Here is a 22191-nt window from a genome sequence, read left to right as displayed (position 1 = left end):
AAGACTGTGAAAATCCTGTTTATAAATAAAAATGAGGTAACAAATTAGACTGAGAAATATTATATCAGCTTATATCTTGTTTTATTTTTTTTTGTTATTTTAGCTTATTTTAATGCTTGTTTTGTCTCGTTTTAAATTACATTGAGAAGTTCAGAACCCATTGCTTTAAATAATAATACAGTTCATTCACAATCATTTTTGTGTTTTTGTCACGGTGTGTAATTCTTTGTGTGGTCAGTAGAGGGGGAGCTTGTTCTGTGGCTGTTAACAAACCAAACCAATCAATAGATTTTTTTTCTCTCTCTTTATCCCGCCCCTGCCTTACAGATCAGGGGACAGGATCCAAAAAGTCTGAGAAGCCAATCAACTTAATTTTAAAATGGACTGACCATGTCTAAACAATTAGGACACCACCTTTTTGCTTAAAAGTGAAAAGAATCATGCAGTCTATTTATAGATCCGTGGAGGCCAGCAAGAGAGTACAGTTGAGTTTGTGGCTTTGAGGCTTCTGTTGAGAATGAATAATGGTTCTCTCTGTTAGTTTTGGGTGGTCATCAACAGACTGACTGTAAATGATATTTTTGAAAAGTTGTGGCCGTGATTTTTCCAGATACAGATCTTTTCCCCTTATGGTTTGGAGGGTTTCTACCTGTGGGTGTAGAGATTTGAGGTTGTGACGAGAGGAATTGTCAGGTCCAGAGATCAGGAAAAATAAATGGAATACTTAAGCCTTTGTTTCACTACTTTTGTACTAGTTGGATGGATCCGTCTGCCATTTAACAATTTAATCCCCATATAATGTTTATCTCATTAAGCTTGTTTTTTTGCCAAATTTAAAAGGAAGTTCACTGAGAAGTAAACGGCAAGGTGGAAACCTTTAATGGAAGTTGCAACAGATGTATATATTTTTTTGTATTGTGATATACAGTTGTAATCAAAATTATTCAGCCCTCATCAGGTTTATTGGCAAAATTTTGAGCCTTTCAGCTGTTTGCAATGAACAAATCAAACAAAAGTAATTGAAATAGCTCAACACAACAAATGTTTCAAGTGGTTTCCCCAAATTCAACTGAAAATGCAACTTTTAATGACTTCTGCACATTATTCCACCCCTTCATGGCAAGCATCTTTAGTATTTAGTAGAACACCCTTTTGCTGTTATGACCTGCTGCAAACGATATGTATAACCAGACACCAGATTCTGGCAGCGTTTCTGAGGAATCTAGCCCATTCGTCATGAGCAATGGCCTCCAGTTCAGTAATATTCTTGGGTTTGCGTGCTGCAACCGTTTCCTTCAAATCCCACCAGAGATTTTCTATGGGGTTCAAGTCAGGTGACTGTGATGGCCACTGTAGAATCTTCCAGGACTTCTTCTGCAACCAAGCCTTGGTGGAATTTGAGGTATGCTTTGGATCATTGTCCTTTTGAAAGGTCCAATGACGCCCAAGCTTCAGCTTCCTCACTGACGGCATGACGTTTTCTCCTAGGATCTCCTGATACTTCAATGAATCCATCTTGCCTTCAACATGCAGTTTTCCATTGCCGACTTTTCCTGTGCTTTTGGATCAGTAGTGGTGTAGTACGGCATGTTTTTTCGAGCCCGTTCTCATCCTTTGGCGTCATATAGGTGACGCCATATGACATTTCGTTGAAATACTACGCACATGGCACCCTTTAGCGTGAATATAACACGCAGAACCCAAGGCGTCATACTCGTTACTGGCATCCTTTAGCGTCAATATGAGACGCAGACCCTACCCCAGACCTAAACCTACCCATAACAGTGCGTGTTATATTCACGCTAAAGGGTGCCATGTGCGTAGTATTTCAACGAAATGTCATATGGCGTCACCTATATGACGCCAAAGGATGAGAATGTGTTGGTTTTTCTGAACCTGGCTTCTCAGAAATCTGGTTGCAGCCATTGATAGCTTCCTTTTTTCTGCCCTGTCCAGGTAGTGTAACCACTGTTCCTTTAACTTTGAACTTGCGAACTATACTTCCAACGTTGTCTCTAGGAACATTTGAGTCCCTTCGCTATCTTTTTGTATCCTGTTCCTTGTTTGTGAAGGGCGATGATATCTTATTTGAACTTTTTGGACTATTCTTTTAACTATTTATCTAACATGCAGTCAAACGTGACACTCAACAAACCTAGCTAGTTCAGATATCACATGTGTTCGAGCTCAAGCACACCTGGTGCAACTAATGAAGCACTTGAATAGTTGCACCAGGTGTGCTTGAGACAACACCTGTCTTGCAGATTTGTGCTGTTGTGAGGGATTCTATTCAGGGGGTTGAAAAATTGAGACTGCAGAAGTCATTAAAAGTTGCAGTTTCCGTTGAATTTGGGGAAAACGCTTAGCAACCTTTGTTGTGTTGAGATATTTCAATTACTTTTGTTTGATTTGTTCAATACAAACAGCAGAAAGTCTGTAAATTTTGCCAATAAATCTGATTTGCAATGGGGGTTGAATAATTTCAATTACAACTGTAAATCTAAGTAAAATGGATTATTAAAACAGAAATAAATGTAAGGCGGGGATTTGGGTTGTTGATTGGATGGGGGCAGATCTGAATGCCAGCATGCAGTCGATTGTAAGAAAGGGGTAGGGTTTACACAGATTCAATGATTGGTCAGGTCTTGCATACATCACTAGAGGCCAACTTTACTTTCAATCCCAGAAATTGGGGTGGACAATTTTGGTTATTTTGTTGAGACAGCAGATATTTGAGGTTGTTATCAGGGCCTTAAGGCAGTGCAACTTTTTCCGCATGAGGCCCCGTGGGTAATTGCCTCAGGGAGAAACGGATCCCAATTAAACGGTAATCACATTATAGAGCAGTAGAGTTTTTTGTGCTTTTATAATGTGTAATGACACAGATATGTTGTGTTTTACACAATAATGTGAGCGATATTTCCTATCCGACACTCTCAATATTGCGACTATTGTAGAAGGAGCCTCCTATTGGAGTGAGACCATGACAGGATATATTATAATGTGTCTCCTGCAAGTCTGTCAATGAAAGCAATACTTCACTGCACCCAGCTGCTTCCCATGAGGAAGTGTTTTATGAGAACCATATTAGAGCAACACACATCCCCACTTCTATAATATTTCTGCAAGCGTTTAGCTGCCGTGCAAAGTGATCATTGATTTAGCACATATTTATCTGCTCAAGGACACCAGATACATTTGGAGTGGTGGAGGGGAACGTTTTCGGCTGGCCCTGTAAGCCATTAAGCACAGTAGATGCTTTCAGTTGGCTTCTGTCTCTCATGATCAACGACTCTGTTTTAGGGTCTGGTAGCGGCAATACCCCATTTATGTATTAGCAGCGGGTCCACCCTTAACCCGAGGATATATGTCTGATACACAACCACCTGTAATTATATTCTTCATGCAAGACCAACTTCCTTCAGTGCATTTCCCAGGCCAGAAAAAACACGAGATGAACCACAGAATGGAAAGCCAGTGACCCAAAATACTCTGGCACTTCAGGAGATTCAAAGGGGAACTCGGGCCTTTTGTTGTTTCAGCTGGAACACTTGTCCCCACATCTTGTTTATGAAAAAAAAACTGGAACGATTGATGTCAAAGTCCTTTGAACGTTTGATTCAGATGAATGGGTGTCAGATGGCCTGGCTTATAATGGTCTGGATGATCTCATTCTTGAAAGGGGACATCAAGAAAGTTACATCATGTAATAATGTTTAGGCATCATCACAAACATTCGGCCTGTCCTCTCAAGATGAGAATCAATCAGCACAACCTTCACAGAGTGTTTTTCAGAGGAGCACGAGTGATGGCATAAAATCAGAACTCAAAAAATGTATTCGTATGTCTTTGGATCCGTTCTCTAATGCCACAGTTTCAATTCAAGTCAAGTCATCTTCATTTATATAGCGCTTTTAACAAAGGATTGTTTCAAAGCGGCTTTACAGTGATAATAGGAAATTAAAGTAACAGAGATTGTTTCGGTTTTATAGCAGCTCTAGAATAAAGTTATTTTCCAGCTAAAGTTTTGATTGATTCACTTCCGTTGCAACGATCATTAGTTATTAACTTAGGGGCCGCTAACACGACACCGTTTTACAGAAAACTCTTAAGTTCTCTCTATGCAAATTTCAAAAACGTGAACCCGTGAGAACGCCGATGGCGTGCACACGCGTATTAAGAGCCCGCTCCACAGGTGCGTTTGAATATATGTGCGCAGGCATGTAGTCCTTCCCTTAAAAAAACAACCCTCAACAAACTACTTGTCTGGCCTTAAAATTTATAATACAGAATTTTTAACGGCGTAGCCATGCAAACCGGAACTATCCCGACAACGCTTTATCTGTAGAGAGGTAAGGTATGGGAGGGAGGCCTTCACAGGGGAGGGACTCGTTGACACTTTAGGACATTGCATTGTCGTCGCGTCCAGAAGCAGGTCCTTTATCAAATCTGGATACGGCGGACTGCGGTAAACCTCGGGATAAACAGAGAGAGACTAATATTAGCGTAGATGCCATTCTTAATATGATGTAATGAGTAGGCTACATCAGGATTTATGGGAAGTGTTCCCGGTTTCGGCTGACCTAATCTATGCAGCCTAAATTGAATTATAGAAGTCTATAGTGTGTTATGTGTATGCTAGGTCAAAGAGATGTGTTTTTAGTCTAGCTTTGAACTGACAGAGTGTGTCTGCTTCCCGGACAATGTTAGGAAGACTGTTCCAAAGTGTTGGTGCTAAATAGGAAAAGGATCTACCGCCAGCAGTCGATTTTGATATTCTAGGTATTATCAACTGGCCGGAATTTTGAGAACGCAATAGACGTGAAGGACTATAATGCGTTAAGAGCTCGCTCAAGTACTGTGGAGCTAAACCATTTAGTGCTTTGTAAGTAATCAGCAATATTTTAAAAATTATACGATGTTTAATAGGGAGCCAGTGCAGTGTTGACAGAACCAGGCTAATATGGTCATACTTCCTGGTTCTGGTAAGAACTCGAGCTGCTGCGTTTTGGACCAGCTGTAATTTGTTTATTAAGCATGCAGGGCAACCACCCATAATAGCATTACAATAATCTAGCCTTGATGTCATGAACGCATTAACTCATTGTTCCGCATTTATCAATGAGAGCATATGACGTAATTTAGACATATTTTTAAGATAAAAAATGCGGTTTTACAGATACTATTCAAGTGACTTTCAAATGAAAGATTGCTATCAAAGAGCACACCCAGGTTCCTAATTAACGACAAAGACTTGACAGAGCAGCCATCAAGTGTTAAACCGTATTCTAAGTTATTGCGTGAGAAAGTTTTTTGTCCAATAATTAGATTCTCTGTTTCTCTTACGAGAGGTTCTCTTGTATTGCGTAAGCTAGCTTACGCTAGGGAAAGATTCATCTTTTCTGAGAAATTGAAGCCAAAAAATTATCCTATAATTTTGCATCCATTGTCAACGCAGTTCAGCTGCAGCAGACCATGAGCGGGCTAGCTAGCAGCTCATTGGTTCGCTCACAGAGAACTGCTTAAGCCTATGAGGAGACGCGAATTAACTCTCGGCCAATGAGAGTCTGACATGCTCTCATTGCGTCAGAGCCCGCCGAAACGGGCGTGGTCAGATAGTATAAATTCGCGTCCCAGGCTGTAAACTCTGATTTTTCATATCTTCAGCGAGGCTACACGCATCTGCTGATCCTGAGAGAAGCCGCCGTCGTCGAAAAGGCAACTCTAGCGAGCATCTGGGAGACTGAGGAAGCCGGCCGTCTTCGCCACCTTCAGCCGTCCTGCGAGCTAGCGCCATCCGACGGATTTGTATCCTTTTTACGAAAAAGCTTCCTGTATTGTATTGAATTGTTTCTAAAAGAGCCGAGTGTCTTTTTAAAGATGTCTCGTAAATCCTCCTGCGGTTCTTGCCGCGCTCCCCTCGAGACTGGAGACTGCCACGTCATCTGCGCTCTCTGCCTCGGATTGGAGCACGCCGAGCTCGCCCTCGCCGATGGCGGCTGCGATCTCTGCGAGGAGATGCCGTTGTCGACCCTGCGGGCTCGACTTCAGGGCACTAAAGTTGCTTCCGCGCCGCCTCTGACTTCGCCGCGGAAGAAGAAACGCCGCTCTCAGAGGCCGCCGGAACCCCAGCTAGAAGCGTTCATCCCGCCGGTGCCTGTCGCCTCCCGCTCTCCTTCTCCGCCGCTTCCGGACGCACAGTTGCCGCCGAGTGGCCGCTCTGTCGCCTCCGATGACGCCGCGGACATCAAGGAAACCTGTTCGCTTCTCGCTTCAGACAGTGAGGAATGGTCCGGTTCTCACGCCTCCTCGGCCCGAGAATCCTCTGGGACCCACGCTGGAATCGAGGAGGAATTAGTGCGCCTCCTCTCACAGGCCGTCAAACGCCTCGGGCTCGATTGGTCCCCTCCCCCCGAGCAGACCATCAACCGTATGGACGGCAGCTACTTCCGCCAGCACTCGACTCCCGTCACTAAACGGGCCGCGCCCTTCCTGCCTGAACTGCACGCGGAACTCACGAAGTCCTGGAATGCCCCGCTCTCTGCCAGAACTCGCTCTGACTCTTCCGCCCCGCTTCGCGTTGTGGACGGAGCCACAGAAAAGGGCTATCTCTCCATTCCCCCTGTAGAGGACCTGGTCGCCGCACATTTATGCCCGCCTTCCACGAGATGGCGCTCATCACCTGTGCTTCCCTCTAAAGCCTGCAGAGCGACTTCGAGCTTTCACGCCCGGGCTTACTCAGCCGCCGGCCAAGCAGCTCTGCACTCCACTCCATGTCCGTCCTTCAGATTCTACAGGGCGATTTACTTCGTGAATGGGACGAGAGCGGAAAAAATCCCCCCTCAGTCGCGGATTTGAGGAGCGCCGCGGACATTGCCCTTCGCGCTACAAAATCTGCTGCTCAAGCCCTGGGGAAATGCATGGCCGCCATTTGTGTGTCTGAAAGACATTTGTGGCTCACACTCGCCGACATGGGAGATTCTGAGCGCGCCGCCTTTCTCAACGCCCCACTCTCTCCATCCGGCCTCTTCGGATCTGCTGTCACGGGTATCGTTGACCAATTCTCCGAAGTGCAGAAAGCCTCCCAGGCCATGAATCTCTTTCTGCCTCGTCGCGCTAGCTCCTCTGCAGCCCGCTCACGTGACCAGCCTCCTGCACAAGCCCCACCCCAGCGCCCAGCTCAGCACAGTCAGACTTCTCAGCGACGCCAGGGCGGCCGCCCTCGTTCTCGCTCTGACAGCCGCCACAGACCGCCGCCTCTCCGGGGGCCTCGGCCTAGGATCACGCTGAAACCTGATCACTCGAAGTCTGCCTAGCACAGCTGAGGAAAAGACGGCGCTCTCCCGCCGCGGCCGGACCGCCGTCAAAGTTTCACCCTCTGTTAGTCCCCGCTCACGCGGCTACAAAAGCAGTGTACCCCGCCATTACCAAGCCGGTCCCCTTTCCCGCTTGCATGAGCACAAACGCCGTTTTCACGGCGACCCAGAGAAATCTCAAAAAGAGCATAAAAGCCTCCTGTGTAGAAAATGTGCCCACAACACTGTGTTCACTCATACACAAAAGCATTTCAGTTCCAGTGTTTCTCACAGAGCCCACTCTCATAAAGCGGTTCCAACCCGCTCGAGTTTCAGAGTGCATAAGCGCGCCCACGAGCCCGTGTGCGCGTCCCACCTCTGCTCACTCTGTTACACGGGCCTTAAACTCCTCTCTGAGTGTAAGTCCCGCTGTCATAAACACTATGAGCGCGCCCGCGCAGCCCGCTATGTGCAGCAACGGGGACCATGTAGCCATTCACCCTTTAGCGTTACGCTTCAAAGCGTGGGAAGCTATTCCGGGAATTTCCCAGTGGGTGCTAAACACAATAAGGCTAGGCTATCGCTTACAGTTTCACCGCCGCCCTCCACGTTTCCGAGCGCGGCTAGAAACTATTGTGAACCCAGAAGCAGTGACTCTGCTCCGTTCAGAGATAGCAAAACTATTGTGCAAAAGGGCTATAGAGAGAGTTCCTCTATCTATGAGTGAGTCGGGGTTTTACGGCTGTTATTTTCTGGTTCCAAAGAAAGACGGCGGCCTCAGACCAATCTTAGACCTCAGATTTCTGAACAAAGTTCTCATGAAGAGACCGTTCAAAATGCTCACTATCAGAAAACTCCTCGCGCATGTGCGCCAGGGGGACTGGTTCATTTCACTAGATCTGAAAGATGCTTACTTTCAGATTCAGATAAATCCCCTTCACAGGCCATTCTTAAGTTTCGCCTTCGAAGGCCAGGTTTATCAATACACCGTCCTTCCGTTCGGCCTATCCCTAGCACCCCGCACGTTCACGAAGTGCATGGATGCGGCGCTCGCCCCCCTGCGGAGTCAGGGGCTGCGAATACTGAACTATTTGGACGACTGGCTGATTTTGGCACAATCACAGAGAGAGCTACTGTCTCATCGTACGGTTCTCCTCGACCATCTGAAAGCTTTGGGCCTCTCTGTCAACTGGACAAAGAGCGCACTACAACCCAGTCAGACTATCTTCTTCTTGGGTATAGAGCTAGACTCGGTCAGGATGACGGCTCGTCTGTCAACACAGCGCGCGCGCCGTGTTCAGCGTCTCGCCGCATCTTTTCAGATGAACAGACTCACACCTCTGAAAACTTTTCAGAAGGCGTTGGGTTACATGGCCTCAGCCTCCGCGGTGCTCCAGCTGGGGTTACTGCGCATGCGCCCGCTTCAGCTCTGGTTGAAGAGCCGTGTGTCTCACCGTGCGTGGACCACGGGCCGCCAGCTGATAAAGGTAATGCAGACCTGTATCACAGCTCTGCAGCCATGGACCGTGGCAGAATGGTTTCAGCGGGGCGTTTCCATGGGGACCTTTTCTCGCCGAAAAGTCATCTCGACAGACGCATCCAACACGGGTTGGGGTGCGGTCTGCGAGGGCTCACCGGCCTTCGGCCCCTGGTCAGCTCAGGAGAGTCTCCTCCACATAAACTGTTTGGAGATGCTGGCGGTCGAGAACGCGCTCACACGCTTTCTTCCGCGCATTCACGGTCACCACGTGCTGATCCGTTCGGACAATATAGCCGTGGTCTCCTATCTAAACCGTCAGGGCGGAGTCAGATCCAGGAATCTCTTCCAGCTGACAGAACGCATCTTAGTTTGGTCTCAGTGTCACCTGCTCTCGCTCAGAGCGACGCACGTGCCGGGTCATCTGAACGACGGTCCAGACAGTCTGTCCAGGAACCCCATTCCCCCCGGGGAATGGTCCCTGCACACTCTTACAGTCCAAAAGCTGTGGCGAATATTCGGCAGAGCAGAGGTGGACCTCTTCGCCTCAGAAGAGAACACCCACTGCCCAATATTTTTCTCAAAGAGCGAGGACGCGCTAGCCCAGACCTGGCCCAGCCGCCCGCTTTATGCATTCCCTCCGGTTTCTCTGTTACCACAGGTGCTTCAGAGAATCAAGGAAACACGCCACTCGGTGCTCCTCATAGCCCCGCGTTGGGAGGGTGTTACGCCCGCCTGGTTGCCTCTACTGGCTCTGCTACACAGTGCAGGCGTTAGTTGAGCAACAGGTGTATTCCATCCCTAATTAACTCCTTATATGGAGTAGTATAAAGATCTGTGATTGGGGAGTGAGCGTTCTCTCTTAGTCTCAGCTCTTAGTCTACACAAAATACGTTTTTTGTGTAGACAAAATACTCCACGCGCGTTTCTACACAAAATAAACAATATCTGGCACTAACAATAAAGATGGGAGAACAAACAAATACCCAGAAGAAATAAGGTGGGAGAAAAAACAAAAAAAAAAACGTGAGAGAGCTCAGCTCCCGAGAGAGACAGACCCTCAGAGCTTCGAGCTGAGCTCTCTCACATTTTATTTGTTTTTTCTCCCACCTTATTTCTTCTGGGTATTTGTTTGTTCTCCCATCTTTATTGTTAGTGCCAGATATTGTTTATTTTGTGTAGAAACGCGCGTGTATTTACTTTTCCCCTAGACATTGATTTTTCTGATTAGTTAATAATTGTTTTGTTTGGTTTGTCAATAAATTAGTTTATTGTTCAAGTATTTGTTGTTTGCCTCTTTTATGTTTCGGTTTACGAGCCAGCCGTAACATAAAATGGGGGCTCGTCCGGGATTTTTGAGCGGTTTTGTTTGAGGGAGTGGTTTATTGTCTCTTCAGGATTTCTGGTAAGGATCGGCTTTCACTCCGGTTAGTTAGTGTTTCAGCTGGGCAGCTCGTGAGCGTCCTTCCATCGGAACACTGTTTGTTGTTTTGTTGATTTCGTTTTGTATTTTATTTTGAGTTTTGGAAGGAAATCCCGGGTGGGGGTACGCTTCTCGCGCAGCTGAACTCATTTAGAGAACGGTTGTTACGAGGTTTAGCGTTTCAAGTCGCCTCGAGCCCGGCAGTCCTTTGAAGACTAGAAAGGATAGTTAGTTTCAACAGGCAGGCATATCGGAGATGAAGAGCCAATGGAAATCCTGGTGAGTACTTTATATTTTCTCCCTGAGTTTGTTTAGCTTGATTATAAGGAGAACATGTTTCGCGTGCGGTTATCAGTGTGTTTCGTTTTATAGGAAGTTGATGTTTGTGTAGAACGGTTAAAATATTAAATTTGATTCGTTTACACGAAGATCTTGTGTTGAGGACAATAGTGATAGATGACTAGTAGGGAAGTTAGTTTGTCACAGCTGTTGTAGCCTATAAAGTATGTCGATTGTTGTTTACTGTGAGTAAATTAGCACTGTATTGAGTGGTTATACCAAGTTTTTCTATAGTAATTGAGCACTAGTTTATCGTCCTTGTTATGACACTGAAATTTTTGAAGTGACTTTAGAATCTGTTTGATTAATCTGAATGAAACTAAGATTTTTGTCATGGACATGTAGATTCACTTGATCTTTTTGAATTTCTAGCGTTATAGGGGGCTAGGGCTTAAGCTGTTTGCTGGCACTTTTGTTTTGGGAGGTTTTATTAGAATTATTTTGGATTTGTTGTAGTCAATTAACTAATCTTCATTGTGTGAATTGGATGTTAGTCCAAAATGACTTCCATTCAGGGATTGAGTGTTGAGCTTTCTGAGAAGTTTCTGGATCGGTGCACCAAGGAACAACTTCTAGAAATTGCAGAGAGGTATACAATCATTTTGACTGGAACTGATAAAAAGCGCAAGGAGGATTTGTTAAGAGCTGTTAAAACTCAGTTGATAGACAAAGGAATTCTGGTTGTGGAAGATGAAGCTGGTCTTGGTAAGACAGCATATCCATTGGTTGAGAGAGATTTAATCTCTACAGAGAAACAAACACAGTTTGAAATTGAGAAACTATCGTTTGAAGGTACTCAAGCGTTAGAAAATAGGGACTGGGAAAGACGTTTTCAGTTTAAGAAACTAGAGCTTGAACAGGAGCGTGAGCGTACACAATTTGAGCTGAAGAAGTTAGAGTATGCACGTGAGAGTGAACGTGAACATAGAGAGTATGAGATGAGAAAGCTAGAACTTGAATTGGAAGCAAAAAAAACTGAAGCTTCAAAATCTGTTCAGGTTGTGCGTTCTTCATTTGAATTTGATGTTGGTAGAAACATTAAGATGGTGCCGCCATTTTGTGAACGTGACGTAGACAAGTACTTTGCACATTTTGAGAGAGTTGCTTCTTCTTTAAAATGGCCAGAAGAAGTTTGGACTTTGCTTTTGCAGTGTGTTCTGACGGGAAAGGCTCAGGAGGTGTTTTCTTCTCTTTCTGAAGAAGAGAGTGGAGATTTCAAACAAGTTAAAATAGCCATCTTGAGAGCGTATGAGTTAGTACCAGAGGCTTAACGGCAGCGATTTCGTGGTTATAGAAGACTTGAAAGGCAAACATATGTTGAATTTGCTCGGGAAAAAGAAATTACGTTTACTAGGTGGTGTCAGTCTCAGAAAGTAGAAACCTTGAACCAGTTGAGGGAGTTAATTCTTGTGGAAGAATTTAAAAACTGTGTACCAGCGTCTGTGTCTACTTATTTGAATGAACAGAAGGCTCTTACATTAGCTAATGCCGCTGTGTTGGCTGATGAATTTTTTTCTGACCCACCGAGTTTCTTTTTCTGATAGAGGTTCAGGTGACCCGAGTAGAAAGTCATTCCGGAATCGTTGGATGCCTCCAGTGAGTACATCAAATACAATCCCAAGTGTGCCCCCTGTCAGTCAGAAATTTTCATCAGAGAAGGGTAAGGTGATTTGTTTTTACTGTCACAAAGCAGGACATAAGATATCTGAATGTAATGCTTTGAAGAAGTCTGCTAAGCCAGTTGGGTTGGTTGGACGTGAACCGCTGGAGAGTTATGTTTACCAACAGAATCCTGAGATTGAAAAGGGAGTCTTAAAACAGGTAGATGTTGGAGATAATTATTCGGAGTATGCTCCATTCATTACTACCGGCATAGTGTCTTTGCCAGGGCAAGAGGGAGAAGTTTCTTTGAAGATCTTGAGAGACACTGGCGCTTCTCAGTCGTTTTTACTAGAGGGAGTTCTCCCAGTCTCAGGTCAGACTGCGACCGGGAAGGATGTATTAATTAGGGGGATAGAAATGACCTTCTTAAAAGTTCCTTTACACAGGGTACACCTTGCCTCTGATATTGTAAGTGGAGATGTGATTGTTGGAGTACGATCTTCCCTTCCTGTACCAGGGGTGTCTTTTATTTTGGGGAACGATCTTGCTCAGGGAAATGTCTGGGGAACATTAAAACCTGTACCATCAACTGTTGTAGTCTCCTCACCTATGCTTACAGATGTTCCTGATGAGTGTGGTGTGAAATTTCCCCACGTGTTTCCTTCCTGTGCTGTCACCCGAGCCAGGGGAAGACAACTTGAAGCTGAACGACAGAGTGAAGGTGAAATTTATTTACATCCTGATGGTGAAATAACTAGGGGTGGTTAAAAAAATCGATTATTGATTAATCGCGATTATGTTATGGACGATTATGAATCGATTATTAAATTTTCAAAAATCGATTTTTTATTATTATAAAAAAAAAAAAATTTGCGTTATTATTATTGCCGCATCGCTGGATCTAGAGAGAAGCCGCCGCCGCCGTCGAGGAAGCGACAAGACAGCGCCTGAAGAAGCCGGCCGTCTTCGCCACCTTCAGCCATCCGTGCGAGCTACGCTTTCTGGCGACGGATCCTTTCTTGCAAAACTTACTGTCTAAAAGAGCAGCGAGCGTCTTTTTCAAGATGCCTTGCACTTCCTGCGGCGCGTGCAGAGCCCCGCACAGCGACGGAGACCGCCATGTGATCTGCGCTCTCTGCCTGGGTTTGTGAGCTCAGCGACGCACTTCTGATGTCGACCCTGCGGGCTGCACTGCCGTCGTTTTCTGATGCAAATGCTCGCCGGAATGACTCCCTCGAGCGTCTATCTCTCCTTCTCCGCCCCCTCTCCCGGACTCGCAGCCGCAGGGGACGAGGCGCTTGATATGGATGAGGACGCGCTGCTGACAGCTGTTCTAACCGCATATAATGCAAAAAATTTTTTGCATTATAAACTTTTTATTTACCTTGACATGTTTCGACTGCAACCTGCAGTCTTCCTCCACCTGAACAACACCTTGTCTTTCTAGAAGAAAATTGTCCAATTTCTACAGTATGCTGTTTCTGATCTACTTCCTTAAGGAAATAAGCCTTTCATTTATTTGTTATTGTTTCGTTCAACTTGATGAGTCACAACACAATGTGATGTATTCATTTCTGTGTTCTACAGAACATAAGCTACATACAAATAATTCTGAAATTATAACTACACAACACAGAAAGTGCTTTGAGTTGTTGTTACTCAATAAAAGAGTTAAGTAATTCAGCAGCTGACTTTTTTTAATACTGCAATCACTTTGTAGTGTATTTTCGTTTACTGTTGTGAAATGGAAAATCAATAATCGCTAATCGAGAATCGTTAATAATCGAAAATCGACTGTAATCGAATCGGGACTTCAATAATCGTAATCGAATCGAATCGGGAAATCAGACAGATTAACCACCCCTAGAAATAACCATGGAGGAACAGCTATCCATTCAGTCTGAGGATGATGTAGAACAGTGGTTCTCAACCTCTCCTGCAGGGACCCCCTGACACACCATGTTTCTGTTTTAACCCTGAAATGGCACACCTGATTCAATTAATTAAAGGCTTAATGAGTCATTATTAGAGTAGGAAGTAGGAATTAGTTAATTGATCAATTAGTCAACTACTCATTAAGCCTTCAATTAATTGAATCAGGTGTGCCATTTCAGGGTTAAAACAGAAACATGGTGTGTCAGGGGGTCCCTGCAGGAGAGGTTGAGAACCACTGATGTAGAACGATGTAGTATTTCAGACTCAGCTGTTCTCTTTTCAGAAGAGTTTGCCTCTGGGGAGACGGCAGTTTCGGAGAAATTTTTATCTTCCATTTTCCATGTTTCTAGAGAAGACCTGATTCGAGAACAGTTAGCTGATGTAACGCTTAAGCCTTTGTTCTCGGTGGTTTGTGTCGAGGGGGATGTTGAGACTCGGTTACCCTCTTGCTACTTCCTGAAAGATGAATTGTTGCTCAGACGGTGGGTCAGTGAATCTGAGCCCATTACTAAGGTTTATGTTCAAGTGATAGTTCCTCTTAAATTTAGGCAGTCTGCGATCGCGTTAGCACATGATGGAATGGCTGGACATATGGGAGTAAGGAAAACATATGATCGATTACAACGCAGGTTCTTCTGGCCTGGTTTGAAAAGGGACGTGGCAAAGTTTATTAGAACTTGTCATGTGTGTCAACTCACTGGTAAGCCAAACCAGAAAATCCCTGTTGCTCCTCTCCAACCTATCCCAGCTATCTCGAAACCATTTGAGTATTTGCTGGTTGATTGTGTAGGTCCTTTACCTAGATCAAAGACTGGTAATTTGTATCTACTTACGGTAATGTGTTTATCTACCAGGTATCCAGCCGCATATCCTGTCCGGTCCATTACTGCAAAATCTATTCTAAGAGCATTAACCTCCTTCATGTCAACATTTGGCATTCCAAGAGTTATTCAGTCTGACCAGGGCTCTAATTTTATGAGCCGTCAGTTTGCTAAGGCCTTACATCAGTTGAAGATCAGTCACAACATTTCCAGTGCATATCACCCTCAGAGTCAAGGGGCCCTCGAAAGATTTCATCAGACCTTGAAGTCATTGCTGCGATCCTACTGTGTGGAGCTTGGTTCTGATTGGGAGGAGGGGCTGCCTTGGTTGCTTATGGGAGTGAGAGAGGTTACTCAGGACCTACAAATCATTGGATGATTTACTACAAATCATTGGATTTAGTCCAAATGATCTGGTATTCGGTCATGAAGTTCGTGGTCCTATTGCGGTTTTAGCTGACAATTGGAGTCCTTCTGAACCCTCCAAAAATGTTTTGGACTTTGTGAGCGGTTTCCGATATCGGTTACATGAGGCTCGAGCAATTGCTCAGAGGAAACTGGGGAAGTCACAGAGTAAGATGGAGAGGTTGTTTAACAAACGAGCAGTAGCTCGGAAATTTAAGGTTGGGGACCAGGTACTAGCTTTGTTGCCGCTTGTAACTAATCCTTTTCAAGCCCGTTTTGCAGGTCCCTATCCGGTTTTCTCAAATGTCTTTCTGGACAGAATTATCTTTTGAAAACCCCAGAACGACGTAAGGGAGTACAGGTTTGCCACATAAACCTTTTGAAGCCTTACTTTCCTTCTGGATCTTCTGTGGGGTTAGTGGCCATTGTGCCTGCTGATTCTTCACAGTTGAGCGTGGAAGGAACACCATTTTTGGAGACTTCCTCCTTGAATTGCATGAGGGATGATTCCATACATTTTCCTTCTCGAGGGGTTGTCGAGGGATGGTTGAATAACTCTAAGATGTATTCAAACCTGGTCTTTCATTTACCTCATCTATCTCCCTCTGAGAAACGCGACATTCTTCAGCTAGTGGAGTTTTTTCCTCAGTTGTTTTCTGATGTGCCCACTTGCACTACAGTGATTGAACACGATATTGATGTGGGTTCTGCTTCACCAATTAAGCAGCATGCGTATAGGGTAAACCCCGTGAAGCGGGACTTGTTGAAAAAGGAAGTGACTTACTTATTAGATCACAACTTGGCTGAGCCCAGCTTTAGTGCCTGGAGTTCCCCCTGTCTTCTTGTAAATAAGCCTGACGGATCCTACCGATTTTGCACCGACTATCGCAAGCTTAATTCCATAACTAAGCCTTGTCTGTTATCCTTTACCCCGCATCGATGATTGCGTGGATAGAGTGGGGTCTGCACAATTTGTGACCAAGTTCGATCTCTTGAAAGGATATTGGCAGGTTCCATTAACTGATAGAGCAGGGGAACTGTCTGCATTCGTAACACCTGATAACTTCCTGCAATATCGTGTGATGCCGTTTGGGGTTCGAAATGCTCCCGCCACCTTCCAACGCCTCATAAATAAGGTGTTGTGTGGATTACCTGACTGTGACGCTTATTTGGACGATGTGGTTCTGTACAGTTCCTCTTGGTCGGATCACCTAGTCCAAATAAGGGAGTTGTTTGTTCGCTTGTCTGACGCTTCTTTAACTTTAAACTTAGCAAAGTGCGAATTTGGGAAAGCTACGGTTACCTATTTAGGGAAAATAGTAGGAAACGGACATGTTCGCCCCATCGAAGCTAAGATTGAGTCCATCTGTGCTTTTCCAGTGCCTACAAATCGCAAGGAGTTGCGCAGGTTTCTGGGAATGGCCGGATATTATCGGGGGTTTTGCCCAAATTTTGCCTCTATTGTATCACCTTTGACTGATCTCATAAGCCCAAAAGTATCCTTTAATTGGACTACAGCTGCCCAACAGGCATTTGAGGGAGCCAAAGCACTGTTGGCTAGTGCTCCTGTGCTTGTTGCACCCGATTTCTCCCAGCCTTTTTGTTTAGCTGTTGATGCCAGTGATACTGGAGCCGGAGCTGTTCTCCTACAGAGAAGTCTTGGCCATCCAACATTTTGAAATTTATCTGGGATCGTCCACAAGTCCAATTGTGGTTTACACCGATCATAATCCTTTGGTGTTTTTACACAGAATGAAGGATCGTAATCAAAGGTTAATGCGGTGGAGTCTCTTCTTACAGCCATTTTTCCTTGACATTAAACACATCCGGGGCACGGAAAATGTCATCGCTGATGCCTTATCTCGAGCATGAGTATATAATGTATTGTGTTTTTTCCTTTTTCTCCCTTCTCTTTCTATCCTGTTTTCCTAGGGCCCAGGAAGCAGGAACCAGGAACCGAGTGGAGTGAGATAAACCGTGCAGTTGTTGTTGTGGTGTTGTTGTTGTTTTTTTGTTGCATTCCTTAGTTTAGAGGAATACTTTTTGTGAGGGAGGTGTTACGCCCGCCTGGTTGCCTCTACTGGCTCTGCTACACAGTGCAGGCTTTAGTTGAGCAACAGGTGTATTCCATCCCTAATTAACTCCTTATATGGAGTAGTATAAAGATCTGTGATTGGGGAGTGAGCGGTCTCTCTTAGTCTCAGCTCTTAGTCTCAGCTCGCAGCTCTGAGGCTCTGTCTCTCTCGGGAGCTGAGCTTTCTCACGTTTTATTTGTTTTTTCTCCCACCTTATTTCTTCAGGGTATTTGTTTGTTCTCCTATCTTTATTGTTAGTGCCAGATATTGTTTATTTTGTGTAGAAACGCGCGTGTATTTACTTTTCCCCTAGACATTGATTTTTCTGATTAGTTAATAATTGTTTTGTTTGGTTTGTCAATAAATTAGTTTATTGTTCAAGTATTTGTTGTTTGCCTCTTTTATGTTGCGGTTTACGAGCCAGCCGTAACAAGGGTCAGACTTGGTTTCCGGAGCTCACTCAGCTGTCACAGACAGCCCCGTGGCCCATTCCAGTCAGAGCAGATCTCCTCTCCCAAGCTCGCGGCACGATCTGGCATCCCCACAGGGAGCTAGAAGGATGAACCAGAGCGCTGGGCGCTACATGCGTGGGTGATCAACGACTACCCGTTGCTTTGCCAGAGGGAGTGTTAAACACGATCCGGGGCAAAGATGGCTTGGTCATCCGCTTCCTCAGGGGAGCTAGAAGGATGAACCCCCCACGCCCCCCTTCGGTGCCGATTTGGGACCTTTCCATAGTTCTCGAAGCTATGAAAGCCCCCCCATTCGAACCGCTAAACACCGTGGACCTCAAACGCCTTTCGCTCAAAACCTTTTTTCTGCTCGCGCTCTTGTCAGTAAAACGTGTGGGAGACCTTCACGCGCTGTCCATTAGCGCTTCCTGTCTCGAGTTTGGGCCCAATGACTCCTTAGTCGTTCTCAAACCTAGACATGGTTATGTCCCAAAAGCAATTGGTACCCCGTTGACCAGGTGTTCCCGTAGCGTAAGCTAGCTTACGCAATACGAGAGAACCGCTCGTAAGAGAACGAATCGGTTACCTAACGTAACCTCGGTTCTCTCTAGATGAGGGAACGAGTATTGCGTTCCTGGCCGTGCTTGTGCTACTAGCGTTCTCGCTTCATTCTATGAAAACCAGAGTTTACAGCCTGGGACGCGAATTTATACTCTCTGACCACGCCCGTTTCGGCGGGCTCTGACGCAATGAGAGCATGTCAGACTCTCATTGGCCGAGAGTTAATTCGCGTCTCCTCATAGGCTTAAGCAGTTCTCTGTGAGCGAACCAATGAGCTGCTAGCTAGCTAAACACCGTGGTCTGGTCATGGTCTGCTGCAGCTGAACTGCGTTGACAATGGATACAAAATTATAGGATAATTTTTTGGCTTCAATTTCTCAGAAAAGATTAATCTTTCTGTAGCGTAAGCTAGCTTACGCAATACTCGTTCCCTCATCTAGAGAGAACCGAGGTTACGTTAGGTAACCGATTCGTTTTTCAGAATTAAGTAGTAGGAAATTACTAGTCATTCAATTTTTAATATCAGCTATGCATTCCGTTAATTTTGTGAATTGGTAAGTTTCGTCAGGGCGTGAAGAAAAATAGAGCTGAGTATCATCAGCATAACAGTGAAAACTAAAGCTTCCTAATGATATCTCCTAAGGGTAGCATAGCATGTTCAGGGTGACCAGCAACGGCCCTAGTACTGAGCCTTGTGGTACGCCATACTGAACTTGTGATCGATAAGACATCTCTTTATTTACTGCTACAAACTGATAACGGTCAGATAAGTATGATTTAAACCATGCTAATGCAATTCAACTAATGCCAACATAATTTTCGAGTTTATTTAAAAGAATGTTGTGGTCAATGGTATCAAATGCAGCACTAAGATCGAGTAACACCAATAGCGAGATACAACCACGATCGGATGATAAGAGCAAATCATTTGTGACTCTAATGAGAGCTGTCTAGGTACTATGGTGCGGTCTAAATCCTGACTGAAAATCCTCGCAGATATAATTTCTTTCTAAAAAGGAACATAGTTGTGAGGATACTGCCTTTTCTAGTATCTTTGACAGAAAAGGTAGATTCAAGATCGGCCTGTAATTGACTAATTCTGTACGATCAAGTAGCGTTTTTTAACAAGTGGTTTAATCGTAGCCAGCTTAAAAGTTTTTGGTACGTATCCTAGTGACAAAGATGAATTAATGAAATTGATTAATAAAATGAAATTATTAATCAATTAATAAAATGAAATTGAAATTGAGGATCTATGACCTCTAGAAGCATCTCTTTCAATAGCTTAGTCGGTATAGGGTCTAACATACATCATGTTGATTTAGATGATTTAATGAGTTTAGTCAATTCTTCCTCTCCTATAGCAATGAATGAATCAAATTTTTCCTTAGGGAGACTACAATGCACTCCCTGATTACTGTAGTAGACGGTTGCATAGTTATAATTTTCTCCCTGATATAATCAATCTTGTAAGTAAAGAAGTTCATAAAGTCATTACTGCTGTGCTGCTTGGAAGCTACTGGGCTTGACGCTTTATTTTTCGTTAGTTTAGTAACTGTTTCAAATAAATACCTAGGGTTTTGTTTATTTTCTTCTAATAGGGTTGAAAAATTGGTAGATCTAGCAGCTTTTGAGGCCTCTCTGTATGCCAGGGTTCCTCAAACTCGGTCCTGGAGGGCCACTGTCCTGCAGAGTTTAACTCCAACACTGATCAAACACACCTGAGCAAGCTAATCAAGGTCTTCAGGATCACAAGAAACTCACAGGTAGGTGTGTTTGATCAGGGTTGGAGCTAAACTCTGCAGGACAGTGGCCCTCCATGACCGAGTTTGAGGAACCCTGCTGTATGCAATCGAGCTCTCCTTCCATGAAATGCGAAATACCTCTAGTTTAGTTTTCTTCCAGTTTCACTCCATTTTTCTGGCTGCTCTCTAAAAAGAGTGTGCTCGTTGTACCATGGCGTTGGACAATTTTCTTTAATCTTCTTTAAGCGCAACGGAGCAACTGCGTCTAAAGTGCTGGAAAAGAGAGAGTTAAAAGTTTCTGTCGCAATATCGAGTTCTTCTAAGCTATCTGGGATGCTGAGATGATGTAACTGATCAGGAAGATTATTAATAAAGCAATCTTTAGTGGCAGAAGTGATTGGTCTAACATATTTGTAACACGGAGTCGGCTTTGCAGTCTTGGCTAAATGAAGTTTACACGAGACTAGATAATGATCTGAGATGTCATCGCTCTGCTGCAGAATTTCAACAGCATCAACATTGATTCCATGTGATAATATTAGATCTAGAGTATGATTACGACAAAGAGTAGGTCCTGACACGTGTTTTCTAACTCAAATAGAGTTAAGAATATCTTTAAATACCAATCTGGATGGATCTTTTTCATTATCTACATGTATATTAAAATCGCCAACAATTAGGACTTTATCTACAGCCAGTACTAACTCTGATACAGCCAGTACTAACTCTGATTACTTTATCAGCAAATTCTTTGATAAAGTCTGTATGGTGCCCTGTATAAAGTAGCCAGCACAAATCTCAAACATGATTTATCATTTACACTATATATTGTTACATTAAGCACCAACACTTCAAAATAATTATATTTGAAACTAGATGTCTTGGTAATTTTGAAAGTATTACTAAAAATTACAGCAACACCTCCCCCTTTGCCTTTCAGACGACGTTCATGTTTATAACCGTAATCTTGTGGGGTGGACTCATTTAAAGTAATGTAATCGTTTGGTTTTAGCCAGGTTTCTGTCAAACACAGCACATCTAGGTTATAGTCTGTAATCATATCATTAACAATAAGTGCTTTTGAAGTAAGGGATCGAATATTCAGCAACCCAAGCTTTATCATTTGTTCGTTTGTATTATATCTGTTTTTTATTTGTTGAACATCAATGCATTTTTTTACCTTAAATGGGTTTGGAAGTTTTTTGTATTTCCTAATTCAGGGAACAGACACAGTCTCTACATGATGATATCTAGGTAAAAGAGTCTCTATCTATGTGATGGGATTTATCTGACCTTAGTGACGTGAGACAGCTAGCAGACGGTCGGTTTAGCCAGTCTGTCTAGTTCCTTACCTGAGCCCCAATTCATGTTTGAGCTCTAAGACTATGTGCCAAGTGCCATATTACTAGAGGGAAGAGCAGCACCATCCCAGTTTCACAGTTACTGTGCTGTTTCTTAGCAGAGCGATATTATAATTTGAGGGTAATTTTTGCCTGTCCCAGTTCTTGACCTCCTTTACTGTGTGGAATAATGGAAATGATACAGCAATGTTAAAATTGCTATTCATTAAGTGGTCTATTAAATTAACATTCAATGAATTGTAGCAAAAATGTTTGGTTACACTTTATTTTACAGTGTCCTTGTTACATATGTTAGCAACATGTATTAACTGTAGTCATAACAGCAAATTAAGCATAATAAGCAACTAACATTAAACAAAGCCCTATTCCTAATACTAACCCTACATGCTATCTATCTATCTATCTATCTATCTATCTATCTATCTATCTATCTATCTATCTATCTATCTATCTATCTATCTATCTATCTATCTATCTATCTATCTATCTATCTATCTATCTATCTATCTATCTATCTATCTATCTATCTATCTATCTATCTATCTATCATTTTCTGAAAGCATGTAGGCTACTTTCACAGAGATTAAGAGGGTTTCTCAAATACAGTTCAGATGCTCGAATGTTTCTTTCAACTACAGTTTATAGACTTGAAAAGAAAATGAGCAAAAATTACAAGCAGTATTTGAATATTCACGTCGTA

This window comes from Rhinichthys klamathensis, unplaced genomic scaffold, assembly GCF_029890125.1.
Source record: "Rhinichthys klamathensis goyatoka isolate OS25496 unplaced genomic scaffold, OSU_Roscu_1.1 h1tg000485l_1, whole genome shotgun sequence".
Lineage (NCBI taxonomy): Eukaryota > Metazoa > Chordata > Actinopteri > Cypriniformes > Leuciscidae > Rhinichthys > Rhinichthys klamathensis.
The sequence above is the reverse complement of the archived record's forward strand: the minus strand, read 5'-3'. Positions refer to the sequence as shown.